The 15,316-nt window shown below is 43.2% G+C and overlaps 1 long non-coding RNA gene across 2 annotated transcripts in view; it reads left to right on the plus strand.

Moving 5' to 3' along the window:
* The window catches only part of LOC148687357 (uncharacterized), a 39,326-nt gene that overhangs the window by 8,350 nt on the left and 15,660 nt on the right, over positions 1 to 15,316 (plus strand). For both annotated transcript variants that reach the window (XR_015947907.1, XR_015947908.1), the window contains exons 2-3: positions 4,990 to 5,039; positions 7,016 to 7,099. This is a non-coding gene — a long non-coding RNA (uncharacterized LOC148687357). The remainder of the gene's footprint in view (positions 1 to 4,989; positions 5,040 to 7,015; positions 7,100 to 15,316) is intronic.

Consider the following 15,316-nt stretch of genomic DNA (forward strand, 5'->3'; position numbering starts at 1 on the left):
TCCTCCTGGTGGTTTGTCTGCTCTTGAGCAACCGATGAGTCGCCGCTCCCCTCTCCAGCCCACCCCTTGAACTTCAAGGCAGCCACCCCACTGGCCCATCCACCAGAGTCCTTCTTGTCGGTTACACAGGGCAAGCTCTTGGGGGCGGGGAAGGTAATGTTCGGACTCCTGGGTTCTCTCCCGGGGTCTGGGGTTGGTGACTGTGTGCATGCAGAGCGCCGGCTAGGGAAGGCGGAGGGGAGTGGTTGTGGATTGTTAGTGTGACGCTCGGGAGTGGAGAGATTAAGCAGCTTTTTGGTCCATGGACGATTGGGGGGGGGGCGAGAGAAAGGGTGGGAAGGATTTTGGGTTCGGCAAACGTGCATTGCTCACAGTATGTGCGTGGGTGCATGTGCACATGCCCCACATCCCCAAAACCACACTAGAGAAGCGGTGGACACTCAAGGATGGAAAGAGGGACAATCACGGGCTGGGACATAATGAGAAACATGGACAAAAAAGCAACCCCTCTTTTTTGTGCTCAAAGGCAGTACTTCAAAAGCAACTCTTCCAAGCGCGACTGTTCTCCAGTCGGTGATGCTGGACTCGCGCTCTGTCGGGCAGGGCCAGGCGCGGCGGGCAGCCGGAGGGGGCGGTCTGACAGGCGGGGACGCTGCCAGCAATGGCGTCCACAGCCCGAGAAGAGCCGGGTGAGGGCGGGGCTGCCAGCGGGGCTGGGAGAACTTGCCGATGTGGCGCCTTGCACCAGTAGCCCCTATGGCTAAGACGTCCCTGGTGCCAGGCTGCCATAGCGAGCAATGGACTAGGCTTTATTATTCCCAGGCATTCCAGCAATGTCCATGAATAGGGCCCAGATCTACCTCTCAGTTTTGCCTTAGCTTACTGAGGACAATGCACGCAAGAAAGACTGAGCTCAGATTGATGCGTCTTCAAATCAGCACCCAGTTCACCCACTCCTAAGGTCACCACCACTGCAATAGTGCCAGCAGGATGACAGTTATATATGACACACATAATGCATATTAAACAGGCCTGGGTTTTACGCAAAGGTGAACCAGATCTATGCAACATTAAGTGAAAGGTAAAACATCGCTGGTCTGTGTAGACACATCCCCATCTCCAGCTGTTTCCTCTATGTAGCCTATAATAAACCAGTTCTGAAGTTCATGTGATGCTAAGCATCAGTAAACCTTTGCTCCACAGTTGCAATGAGGTCCCACATATCCCTTAGGGTACATTAGGAGCAGTGATTTCTCCCAGAAACACATCCTACCATATTTTGGCTTAGTTCTTATTAAATTGTGCTAAATGATTGAAGCAGCACTTAATTTTTCAATCACTTTTGTAATCAAGTTGCACAACATTCCTATTTTGTTCCACAGATTGTGCATAAGTCAATGGAAGAATCAGCTAATATTTTGCTGATCATGCTTCTAAAATATTTGAATATTTTAATAATCAGGGGGCCTAATCAACTTTTGTTTTACATGTTTTATTAATAATCTCTTTTCACCTTCTTAAAAATTCACTTCCTTTTCCTGATGAAAGCTACCAGGCACATGTTAGTGATAAAAAATTTCCAGGATTTAGTTTTTAAAAAGCTGTCAATGATAGAATTCACATTCAGGAGGAAAAGGTGATCCACTTACAGAGGGGATATATCTGGTGGTGGGATGGAAGAGTACCTCCATTTCTGTTTCCTGTTTTTCTACTCTTAAAATTCAGTTATCCACATTTCCACATGTCATGTAGGATAAGGGGGATGAGGCTATTGGAAGACAAAGCTATCAATAGCAATTCGTCATTATGTCTATGCTGTGCATCCACAGTCAGAGGCAGTAATGCTTCTGAATACCAGTTGCTTGAATCCTGCTTGTGGGTTTCCTACAGGCATCTGGGTGGACACTATGACAACAAGATGTTGGAACAAATGGGCCATTGGCCTGATCGAGATTACATTCTTAATGTCAGATTGAGAGTGCATTGGATGTTTTGCATCCCCATATACATCAAACCTGTACAGACGATTCCAAGTCTAGAAAAGGAATCTGCGGATGAAAACCCAGCATCCTTCTGCTATCCTTTTTTAACTGAAATAAACATTCAATAACTCCACAATTGTTTTTTTTAAAATAAATATTATAGAAGCTATTTAATTCTGCTAAGGAAAATCTCCGAATAAATTTGTTGTTTCCCAGATGCTCAGAGAATTCATCTATATAGTCAGGTTACACAGCCTGCCAGTTAACTTGGCTAAACAAAATATCAAGTACAGTACAAAATGAAAATGAAAAAAAGAAAAGAAAAGTGCACAGTTTAAGCCCTATTCAATTAGTAAGGCACATGGTAGACTAGCTGTGTATGGATAAAACAGCTAATATATTTATATTGCAAATTAGTGGGGGAATGATGTGAACTGATGTGTAAAATATTGCACAATTTATACTCTCTTCCATTAATATTATGATCATTAGAGAAGGTTTGGGAATACCCACCTGCCCATCGTTATTGTTTGACAGATCTTCTATTGCTATATTTTAATGAATACAACCTTTTTACCATTACTCTGTGTCTCATGTCTTTTAGAGTGTGTTAGATATCATTAGTATGATATTATAACTAATCACACATGACTATATACATGTTCTCAGGTAGTATATATAATCACGTTTGAAGTTGGGGTGTGCAGAAAGAGGTCAGGAATGGCAGGGGGGGTGTTCTTACCTCTTTTCTTTTAAACACTTTTTTTGTTCAAGCTGATGTCAGGCTTCCTTCCCAGTGGCATTCCCAGTGGAAACTCCACTCCATCAAATCGCAGTCAGGGCCACCAACCTGGATGTCTTTAAAATTGGTTAGACAGAGATAAAGGCTATCAATAGAATATTTGGGCTGGGTGTTCATCAGTATGTGGATGATACCCAGCTCTACCTCTCTTTCAAATCAGAACCAGTGAAGGCGGTGAAGGTCCTGTGTGAGTGCCTGGAGGTGGTTGGAGGATGGATGACGGTTAACGGATTGAGGTTGAATCCTGACAAGACAGAAGTACGTACTGTTTGTGGGGGATAGGAGGCGGGCAGGTGTGGAGGACTCCCTGGTCCTGAATGGGGTAACTGTCCCCTTAAGGACCAGGTGTGCAGCCTGGGAGTCATTTTGGACTCACAGCTGTCCATGGAGGCGCAGGTTAATTCTGTGTCCAGGGCAGCTCTCTATCAGCTCCATCTGGTATGCAGGCTGAGACCCTACCTGCCCGTGGACTGTCTTGCCAGAGTTGTACATGCTCTGGTTATCTCCTGCTTGGATTACTGCAATGTGCTCTATGTGGGGCTACCTTTGAAGGTGACCCGGAAACTGCAACTAATCCCAAATGCGGCAGCTAGACTGGTGACTGGGAGTGGCCACCGGGACCACATAACACCAGTCCTGAGAGATCTACACTGGCTCCCAGTATGTTTCCGAGCACAATTCAAAGTGTTGGTGTTGACCTTTAAAGCCCTAAACGGCCTTGGTCCTGTATACCTGAAGAAGTGTCTCCACCCCCACCGTTCAGCCCGGACACTGAGATCCAGTGCCGAGGGCCTTCTGGCGGTTCCCTCATTGCAAGAAGTGAGGTTACAGGGAACCAGACAGAGGGCCTTCTCGGCAGCAGCACCCACCCAGTGGAATGCCCTTCCATCAGATGTCAAGGAAATAAGCAGCTATCCTAATTTCAAAAGACATCTGAAGGCAGTCCTGTTCAGGGAAGCTTTTAATATTTAATGCTGTATTGTTTTAATATTCAATTGGGAGCCGACCAGAGTGGCTGGGGAGACTCAGCCAGATGGGCGGGGTATAAATAATAAATTATTATAAATTATTATTATTACTCACCACAATGCTTATGTCAGGGTTTCCCAAACTTGGGGCTCCAGCTGTTTTTGGACTACAACTCCCATCATCGCTAGCTATCAGGACCGATGGTCAGAGGTAATGCTCTACCTCCACTGTTGGAGACAGTGTGTCTCTGAATACCTGTTGCTTGGACTTGCAGGTGGGGAAAGTAGTATTGCACTCACATCCTGGTTGCAGGCTTCCCATAGGCACCTGATTGGCCACTGGGAGAACAGGATGCTGGACTAGATTGGACTCTGGTTTGATCTAGCAGCTCTCTTCTTAAGTTATCCTTTGAGTCACAGTTAACAGATGTAGCACAAATTCTCTCAAGTAAGCTCAGTATACATTCTCTCAAGTAAGCTCAGTATACATAAGTAGCACACATGGGCCATGGCTGTCAAGTTTTCCCTTTTCTCGCGAGGAAGCCTATTCAGCATAAGGGAATTTCCCTTAAAAAAAGGGAGAACTTGACACCTATGACATGGGCTTGTGTACACTTGGAGTTTCTCTCCACTCCCCATTTTCCCCACAGTCATCTCCAGAGTAGCCTAACACTTAGGAAGCTTGCACCTCTGCTTCAAGGGCTACAGCAGAAACAGCCAGCAAGATACCTGGAGTGTGTTGCAATATAATCTCTTTACCCTCCACTCAGCTTCAGCAACAGAAGGAACATTAGTTACACTGTCTTCATTCTATGCCTCTTCCTTTAAAATAGCTTCAGGCAAAGAAGCAGCTGAGGTGCCGAAGGAGTGGATGAACCCATCAGTGGCTCCAGCTGCTGAATTGATAAACAAACATTATTAACTGTTTGCAAGCTTGACAGTACCTCTTCCTACAGCAAGTCATGTTTGGGGAAAAGATGGGACAGGAATGGCCTATGCACATTTTGCCGTCTACAGTTTTGTTCACCTGTGAGATGTCTCTCTGCTTTTGCTAATCCAATTAGTAGGGTAGCAATTTTTTTAAAAATAAAAAAATAAAATCTGCAGTGCTTTTAATCTGGGCTAACTTCCTACTCTGGCAATGTATTTTTAAACTGACCCCAGTTGTTTGTGCTCTTTCTCATGCTGCTTTGTAAATAATTTAATCAACATAATGTGTTTGTTTTTCTTGTTTCAGTCAGGAAGGCTACCCTGGCTGCCCTTTTGGGACACTTTGGGAGTCAAAAGGTGGGTTAGAAGTATACTAAAATAAATATTCAAAATGTGTTGGAGTCAGTAAATATTTCTTTGCTCCTAGAGACTTCCTTCCTTCTTTTCCTTCGCTTTGTGCATTTTCACACAAACAACAACAACAAAATTCCCATTTGGAGTAGGACTATTATTAGTTAGATATATATCCTACCCTTCCTCATAAAAGGAGACCAGGGTGGCAAATACTTCTGCCATTGTTTTTTTTTTTAAAAAAAAATGCAGTTATAAAAACATAAATACATTCGAGACATCTGAAAACAATAAGACATCTAAAAAAAATAAGAACAGAAACAACCAATTCATGTGTCTAGATAGGCGCACTGAAGCATAAAGCTTTCAGCAGGCATCTAAAGTGTATAGTGATGGTGCTTGCCTTAAGTTGATAGGTGGAGATTTCTAAACTATAGGTGTGGCTATGCTAAAAAAATGTCATATTACAAATGCAGGCTGAATTACATGGCATTAGTAAAAGTGCAAGTTTAGCAGACCAAAGTGACAGAATTGGCATGTAAGGGCTAGTTCTAAGTTCTAAGGGCTAGATAAGCACTTTATAATATACTAGTGTATTTCAGCCCGTTCAATAACGGGCGCTAGAGCATCTATTATTATATAGGATTGTTGAAATCTGCAGGCCTGCCTCGTTCCATTGATGCCAGTGGGTCTATTTTGAGCCTGACTTTGTCAGATCTCAGCCCTCAATCTTAAAAGCACCAGAACGACTCGACAGGCTGAGATCTCCGAAATTGCCCCACTGCATCTAAACCACCTCAAGCAATCAGCAGCATGTAGGAGCAGTTAAAACTTCCCCATCAGAAATACTTCTGTCCGCGACTACAGTAGGGGGTGGAGAAGACACTGAATGCGGCTCCTGGGACCATTGGCTCTGCCGCATGCCCTCCTGGAGAGAGAGGGGAACGACGGCGGCTCCCCGCCTCTATGAGAGAGAGAGCGCGCGCGCGTTGAGAGCGGTGTGTGTGTGAGTGAGAGAGAGAGAGAGAGCGCTGAGAGAGAGAGAGCGCTGAGAGTGAGCACGCGCGTTGTGTGCGTGAGTTGAGAGAGAGAGAGCGCGCGCGTTGAGAGAACCCGGCCCCCTGAGGGTGAGGAGCTCAGGACGGGCAGAGGCCAGGGATGGTGAGAGACGCTCGGGCCGGGCTGCTCCCGCTGCTGCTGTTACCGCCTCCTCCTCCTCCTCCTTCCTTCACCAGAACAACGTAGGCTGGTGAGGAAGGTGGCTCCGGGCCACACATGGCTGTCACGGGGTCGAAGCCGGGGTGGCGGCGGGGGTGGGGATCCTCTAGGCGCCCGTGGAGGCCGGCGCTGGGAGCGGCCCGCTAGCACAGCCTCCGGCGCCGCATGAGAGTGTCCTGGGTTCTCAGCCTAACTCAGCAGCCGCAGCTGCCCCCTCCGTGCCGACTCCTCCGCATGGGGCTTGTCCGGGCTGGCGCCTCCTCAGCCACTGCTTCCTGCTCCTCCTCCCTCGCTTGCTCGCGGGTCTCTAAGGAAGGCGGGGGCGGCGCTGCTGCTGGAGGCTGCCGCCACATTGACCCATCTTCCACCTTCACCTCAGGTTGCCGCTACTGCCCAGGCAGGGAAACGGTAGGCAGAGGGGCTGGCGGTTGGCGGAGCGGCGGTTGGCGGTTGTCTCTGCTGTCCAATCCCTGTATCCCTGGGGCACATGCGCAGTGACCCAGGGACACACGGGACAGCTTGGACGCAGGGACAACTTGGACTTTATATATATAGATAAAGTTTATATACCAATAACACCTTGAACTCAGTCTAGTACTGAACTGGTCAAGGAGAGAGATCAGAAGAATCTTTATTTGCATCAGCCACTAGTCAAAGCAATAAAATAAAGTGTACTGAAGATAGAAGTAAAAACATTTTGGAGGTTTACATTAATAATCAAATAATAGATCTTATTCTAATTGCCCCCACTAAAAACCTTACAGATTTTGCTGTCACCTGATCATCTTCATCTGCTAGAAGAAAGGACACAGTAGCAATGGTTGAGCAACCCAGCATGGACAATAAAGGTAAAGGTAAAGGGACCCCTGAGCATTAGGTCCAGTCCCATCTCACTTTACTGGCCGAGGGAGCTGGCATTTGTCTGCAGACAGCTTCCGGGTCATGTGGCTAGCATGACTAAACCACTTCTGGCGAACCAGAGCAGCACACGGAAAGGCTGTTTACCTTCCCGCCGGAGCGGTACCTATTTATCTACTTGCACTTTGATGTGCTTTCCAACTGCTAGGTGGGCAGGAAAAGTCATAACCATTTTTCCAGTGAGATTTTTTGAAATCGACTCTCAAGTACAGCCAAAGGCAGTATATTCAATCTTGCGAAACTGAAAGTATTGGGGAATTGTCAAATTTTGCAAATAGGGTGCCAACGTATCAAAATTGCTAGGTGGAAAATAATCATACCATGGACAACAATTCCTTATTGTGGCCAAGGTCAAGGAGATAGATTCAGCCATTTCCTATGCCACTTTCCTGATCAAATTCTCATTCCTGCCTCTCTTGTTCCACACTACTGTATGCAGCTAACTGAAGGTGGGCAGGGAGGTCACAATTTAAATAGTGCAAATTACACGAGGAAGGTGTGAAATTACCCCTCTCCTAGCCACCTGTCCACCTCACACACGGGATGCTGCTTTTAAACAAAGTAGCTCTCTGTGTGTGAGGTAGAGGGGTAATTTAACCCTTTCCCCATGTAATTATCCATTATCATACCGAAGTCACGCCAAGTTTGGATCTGCTTACCACCAAATATAGGTTTTGTCCCCAAACTCCCAATCAGCTCCCATTAAGAAGCCCCCTTTGCCATCTAAGTATTTAGAGATAAATGACTCATCTGAAATGTTCGTTTAGAATGGCACATAACCTCAAATTGTAAATTATGCTTAATTGTTTGAATAACACTCAGACAGCAGACTGTGGATGAATTATTATCCCATAATTCAAATGCAGTTGGTGGTTATTTTCTTAATCAGATGGACTGTGTACAGTACTGATGATGTGTAACTCTGATGCTTAATGTTCAAGTGTCATCCTCTTGCTAATGCAGTGGCGTTAAGCAGGATCAGAGGAGATCAGTGATACAAACGCTCTGAAACAACATGCAGGGATGGTTTCAAGCGGCAGACTGACAAGAAGATGGTTACAGAGTGATCATGACCCAGAAGACCAGCATATGAATCATGAGTGTCTAGGGAATTTACTTTTGCTACTAACATTAGGGGAAATATAGTTTAATGGATATGGCGCCACACTGGAAATCGGGAAAACAGGATTATAACACTGACTTTCTGGATAACCTTCAGCATATTACTTGTCCTCACTCTCCTTCATTTTCCCCATCTCCAAAATCATGATAATGGTTTTGATTAGGCAGACCTGAATGATTGAAGCGTTTGAAGGGTTACTTTGTCCTGAGTATCGCCTAAAGGGCCATTTTTGAATATCACAAAAAATCAGACCAGGTCAGCCATTTTTTCATGAACCACAGGACACCTCAGTAGCAATTTCGTGGTATTTGAAAGCTTTTGGGCTTTTTTAAATGAAAGAAAGTTGCTACTCAACTAGCCCAGGAAAGTACAGCCAAACTTTTCATAAAATAAAATAAAATAAAATAAAAATCTGTCCAGGGCAAATTGTCAAGCTGCAGTATATTTAGCACACACAGAAAGGCTTTCAGCCATAATGGCTCTGTGCATTAGACTAACATGGTCTTATTTTGTAATTTTTAAAAGGATTGCTACTGTATGTTACAAAATTATGATGCTGGGGGCAAACAACAGGAGGAGCCCATTATGTCCATGGCCTGTTGGCCAAAGACATCTAACTATCTATTATTGAAAACAGGATGGTGGATTACAAGCCAAGCAATGGGATTCAGCCAAACAGCTACTGCTCTTTTAAAATTGGTCCTAGACTAACTTTCTATAGAGATTCAAGAGCAAGGGACCTTTCTATAAAATCAGTGATTATAGCTCAAGGAGGACACTGGACCAGTGCACACTTGGATGTACACTATTTAGACTTCATTAAATTCAATAGGACATACCTCTGTTAATACGAGTGTATGATTGCTTTGTAAACTGCTCTATCCTTGATTAACAACTGAATTTCACTGAATTTCATTTATTTATTCATTCATTCATTTAATTCGTATTGCATTGCATCGCATTGCATTGTATTGATTTGTTAAATAATGTTTATTACGCAAGTTTTTCTTACCTTTTTTTGTTTGCTAAGATTTTGTTGTGGTTAACTCACGGACATGTCCACAAACATATTAATGGGCAAACCAGGCAATTGCCCAGGGTAGTGAATTTGAGGGGGCAGTAAGTAACTTCACACATCCTAGGGGAAATGGCAAATGTTCCAAGAAGGTGAATACACCTGCCAGGTATCTGAACTATGACCCAAATTACAACCAGTGAGACATATACATTTAAGTGGTGGCATAAAGGTAAAGGTAAAGGGACCCCTGACCATTAGGTCCAGTCGTGACCGACTCTGGGGTTGCGCACTCATCTCGCATTATTGGCCGAGGGAGCCGGCATATAGCTTCCAGGTCATGTGGCCAGCATGACAAAGCCGCTTCTGGCAAACCAGAGCAGCACATGGAAATGCCGTTTACCTTCCCGCTGTAGCAGTTCCTATTTATCTACTTGCATTTTGACGTGCTTTCGAACTGCTAGGTTGGCAGGAGCTGGGACCAAGCAACGGGAGCTCACCCCGTCACAGGGATTCGAACCGCCGACCTTCTGATCAGCAAGCCCTAGGCTCAGTGGTTTAACCACAGCGCCACCTGGTGGCATATGTTATAGCAATTACATATGCTAATTCTACACAGCAACAAACATGGAAGGCACACCCAGAGATAAAGAGGACCTCTACTTCATCCACCTCACCACATTGTCCACTTCACAGATAGTGTCCATTTGAAGCAGCTAGCATGTGTAGCTCTTGCCACGCATGTTGCAAAAATGGCAGCAATTCCTCTTGGGAGCAGCAGAAATCGATGAAAAGCTGTCAGTCTCAGGGAGAATTGGAGATATGAGGGGGAGACATGCCCCCATCACTCCCAGGAGGAATTGAAGCTTGGCTTTCCTTACCAAACTCCACATATTAATTGCCTCAGGTGGCCGACCTTCTGATCAGCAAGCCCTAGGCTCAGTGGTTTAACCACAGCGCCACCTGGTGGCATATGTTATAGCAATTACATATGCTAATTCTACACAGCAACAAACATGGAAGGCACACCCAGAGATAAAGAGGACCTCTGCTTCATCCACCTCACCACATTGTCCACTTCACAGATAGTGTCCATTTGAAGCAGCTAGCATGTGTAGCTCTTGCCACGCATGTTGCAAAAATGGCAGCAATTCCTCTTGGGAGCAGCAGAAATCGATGAAAAGCTGTCAGTCTCAGGGAGAATTGGAGATATGAGGGGGAGACATGCCCCCCATCACTCCCAGGAGGAATTGAAGCTTGGCTTTCCTTACCAAACTCCACATATTAATTGCCTCAGGTGGCTATTAATCTGTAAAAGAGAGATGGGAGCCCTCAGACCATTTCATAAGTACTTTAAAGCATTTTAGGGTTAATTACAAAATTCATGCAAATTTTAAAGGATTTATTCCCTTAGAAATGGAATGAAGAAATGGACTTGGTTTAAAGACACATTCAGAAACAGAATGGACCCATCCATCTCTAATATAAAGTTTTTACGTACTTCAAAAAACAGATCAAGAGATAGAAAAATTAAGCAGTAATTAGAATTCATTTTAAGTGAAAGGTCTCATTAGAGTAGCAGAATCTTTTTGATATTTTTTCTGTCTTTCTGCCTGGAAAAAAACACACAACCCTATACTTGCCTTCAGGAGACTTTACTCACCTTTAAAAGTCAGGAGTTGAATTACATATTTAACAAAGTCTTTTTAATGAAGAATATCAAAGATCTGAGTGTTTAACTGAGGGGTTAATTACTTGACAATTTAATGATGGCTATAGTTTGAGGTATCATTTATTATGGTTGTGTCTGCAGCTGTGTTTTGGTGTGCATGTATGTCTGGCATGTCGATGTGTATTATGTATCTGTGCACAAAAGAACGACATTAACAGTTTTCTGGCAGTTACCTTCAGTCATTCAGTTTGAAAATGTGAAAGGGCAAACATGAGTGCATGGTGCAAGCCCCTCATAACCTCAATCACTTTTTGTGCCCTGGGCCAACTCCCCACCCAGTGGGGGACATATTAGTCAGACTGACCAGGGTTTGTGACTTACCAGTGTTCCTTTCCCCATGTTGGAAACACTATTTGCAGATAAGCTTGGGGGCACCAGAAAGGGGCGGGGGCAAGAACCCCACAAGGAGCTCACACCCCTTCCCCATTGTTTGAGTCCTGTCATTAACATAGAATCATAGAGTTGGAAGGGACCTCAAGAGTTATCTGCAATGCAGGAATCCCAGCTAAAGCATTCACAGAAAATGACCATTCAATTTTGCTTACATACACTGTTATTTTTGTTTTCAATATCTTAACACATGGCAGTGGCAGACTTTGGGTTCTCGATTTTTAAAATTTTTATTTACCGGGTATTTATTTATTTGGTTTTTCGGATTAAAATTTTACAGTCACATATCCAACATACAACATAAAAACAAGATTCCAAGGAATCTCTTGGACTTTCCCCCTCCCCTTTGTAGGTCCTATTGTTAATAATTTAACCCTGCATCTTTTATGATAATCCAAATCGTTTACCTCTCTATTGTATTCAAAATTCACCATTAAACTACAAGTGATGTTCCAATCCTAGTAACAATTTTAACTGTTTACAATGGTCTTTAAGATAAGTTATAAATTTCCCCCATTCCTTATTTTAAAAATTGGTCTTGCTGATTTCCAATTCTTCCGGTCATTTTAGCCATTTTGGCATAATCCACCAACTTGATCTGCCATTCTTCTCTAGTTGGGACTTCTTTCCATCTCTGACCCAATAACATCCAGACAGCTGTGGCCACATACATAAATAGTCTTTTCTGCTCCCTTGGGATTTAGGCACCTGGAATTCCTAAAAGGAAGGCTTCAGTTTTTAAAGAAAATTTCAGTGGTGCCCTGTGCAATGCTAAAATCTGGTGGACCCCCCCCCCTCCAACATGTATCACTCTGTTCTACAGTATTGTTGCAGTGCTCCCTGCAGCCCAGTGAGGCTGAGCCGGTTGCACTACAGTAAAACAGCTTCTGCATATGGCTACAACTTGCCCACCTAGAAATGTACTTCACCCCTTCTGGGGCCCCCACCTCAATTTTTCTGGTGCCACAAGTGCAAGTAAGACCAACTATGATTGTACAATGGCTGAGAAGTGTGTCTGTCATCAGTGACATCATTGATGAGGTGGGTCTCAATCTGCATGTTCCCACTTCCACATTCCAACTTCCCCTGAAGAAGAGTTAAGATGAGTGAAAACAGGCTGTTGAGGGATGAAGACAGCCTGGAATGAACAGTACCGTGCCCTGTTCCGGGGTATAACACACCACTTTTCAGGTTCACATAGAAGTGGAAATAAAACTTGGCTCCACTTTGGGTCACCCAGCTAATCAGATTTGGCTTTGCGATGGTGTAATTAAGCAAAATCAAGGCAATAAACATTGACTTCCCCTCATTACATCTCTCAAACAAATTTTGTTTTGCTAAACACACCTCTGGAATTAGTCCCACAACTCAGCATAACCACCAGATACCAAACAATAATTTAGAATAATTCATGGAAGAGTGTTTGTATATAATAATAAATTATGGAGCTACTATTTAAGGTAGTAGTAGTAGGTTAAAGGACAACCAGTATAGTATGCACTTTCTTAGTGCACATATTTGTTCCTGCTTGCTTATTTATTCGTGTTTTTTCCATTGCCATCTGCTCTAGTTTCAGAGTTAATATCATTTATTTTTCACTGTTCTTTTCAGGAGCAAGCATGAACATTTGACTTTTTTCGTTTATTTGTTTAATGAATACTAGTAGCTACTGAAGACACTCTATCAACTTGGCATTTAGAATCAGGTGTGAATTATTAGGAGCAAAAATATAGACATTTCCCCCCTAGTTTTGCATACCAAGTTTCAATCTCAGTCTCCTATTCTTCATTATAGGTTCTATAGCTGTTACCCTTTCCAAGCAATCTGATTCCTAGAATGAGGTTTACCCAATGTTTAGTTGAAGTTAATATTATAAAATTAAATCTAAGCTCTGTGATGTAGGTATGCATCCAACCCAACATGTAATTTATAAAAATCCATAAAATACTAAATTAATGTAAAGGTCACCAAGTTCTCAGAAGAATGGGTGACCTTTGATGCCAGAAACCATAGGAGGTTTCTTCCGTTTCTGGATAATGTATTATACAGGCTTTTCACCAGCCATTTCCATGCTAAAATTAGATTTATTTATTGTAAAGACCATCAAAGAAAGAAGCAGAGTATGTAAAATTCCTTTCTAACTTTACAAAAGTATTCATATTAACAATGGCTGATTGAAATAATACTAAGGGATGGGGAGGGACACTTGGTTTGGGGAATAAAGAGGCTCCAAAATTGGGTTGAATCAAAATGTGTATTGAATCTAAGCATCATGGGACAACTGCATATCCCTGCATTGCAGGGGGTTGGACTAGATGATCCTCAGGGTCCCTTCTAACTCTATGATACTATTCTATTCTATTCTATTCTATTCTATTCATGTACTCCTTTTTGCAGCCAGCATTGCTATTTCTCTGTAGAATCCTGAGTTCTTCAACTAGGTGACATGCTAACAGATAAGCAGGGAAAGGCACATATATTGTCTCCACTTTCAATTCATAGTCTTTGTAACAAGAAAAACCTTGATAAAAACTAATATAAAAAGGTGACATGCTGAGAGTTGAATTTAGGATATGAATGAAATCAAATTTCTCTGACATCCCTACTTGTATCCAATAGCTAGCCTAAATGTCTAAATAAAATCCATAGATGAATCAATTCTTTCACTTGTCCAAACCATACAGATGCAAGCCAAGATATGTCAAGGATTAGGTCACCCAAAAGTCATATTCTCTGATCAAAAAACACTGTTCCTTTGCCTTAGATGTGTTAGGTCTGTTTGTGCTGTGGTTTTACGGAGAGAAGGAGACAATGAGCATATATCAAAACTCACCGTCACATTATTCCAGTTCAGTGGATAGACTCTGGCACAGAAAATAGATGTAGGAGCTATGGCTGGTGATCCCCAGTTCATAGTAACTCCTGTGTTCACTGTTGCAGTAATAAATTGCTATAGGATCAGGAGATGAATCATTAATGCATTCTCAAAAACAGCAAAAGGGATCACTCTGCCATGTACTGCTGGTTGACTTACTCATACAATAATCAAGTTTATTAAAAACTGGGAATGCCATTTTATTTTTTGTTTAACAAATAAATAAAAAAACCCACACATAACAAGTCAGCCAATCACTAGCAGAAGAACTGCGGTACGGAACAATCACATGAGTGTCTTTTTAACCATCATTCCTTGTCTGAACTGATGCTTCAGGTTGAAAATCAAACTCATTCAACCACAACTGTGACAGCCGTGGCAAGCAGCCTCAGGGTCAGTGAAGCTATCTGGAGTTTACTAGATGACTCCACTAAGCACTTCTGCTGCCCTGTGTTGCCCCGTCTAATTTAGGACTGTACACATCAAACGTGCTGTTTTTGTTTTGCTTGGCTACCCTTACCATCTTCAGCTCTCTTCAGAACTCTATCATTTGCTTAGGGAGACATTTATCCTTTTCATGTCAGCACTCTGGGTATAGTTTCAGACTGGCTCCCTCATACAACATTGATTGTATTCAGTTCATCATTGGGGTACACGCCATGGGAAGCATGTTAGCTTGTTCAGCATTGATTGCATACATTATTTGTGTTTGGCTCTTGTTGGTTGGTTTTTGTTTTCTTCTGGGCTTTTTTTTAGCTTTTTACTTTTTTGTAAAATCAATGTTCTTTCTCTGACTTGCATCAACTCAGCTTTGGCATCTATCTGACACCTGGCAGTTTCGTTTGATTTGTCTAATCATGACAACATTCTCCAAAATGCGGAGTCTGGGTCACTCAACACATGTTCCACAGAGGCCTGTAGAATGCTGCTTTTTGCCAAGTACAGTGGTACCTCAGGTTACAAACACTTCAGGTTACAAACGCTTCAGGCTACAAACTCCGCTAACTCAGAA

Source organism: Zootoca vivipara, chromosome Z1 (genome assembly GCF_965207765.1).
Source record: "Zootoca vivipara chromosome Z1, rZooViv2.hap1.1, whole genome shotgun sequence".
Classification (NCBI taxonomy): Eukaryota; Metazoa; Chordata; class Lepidosauria; order Squamata; family Lacertidae; genus Zootoca; species Zootoca vivipara.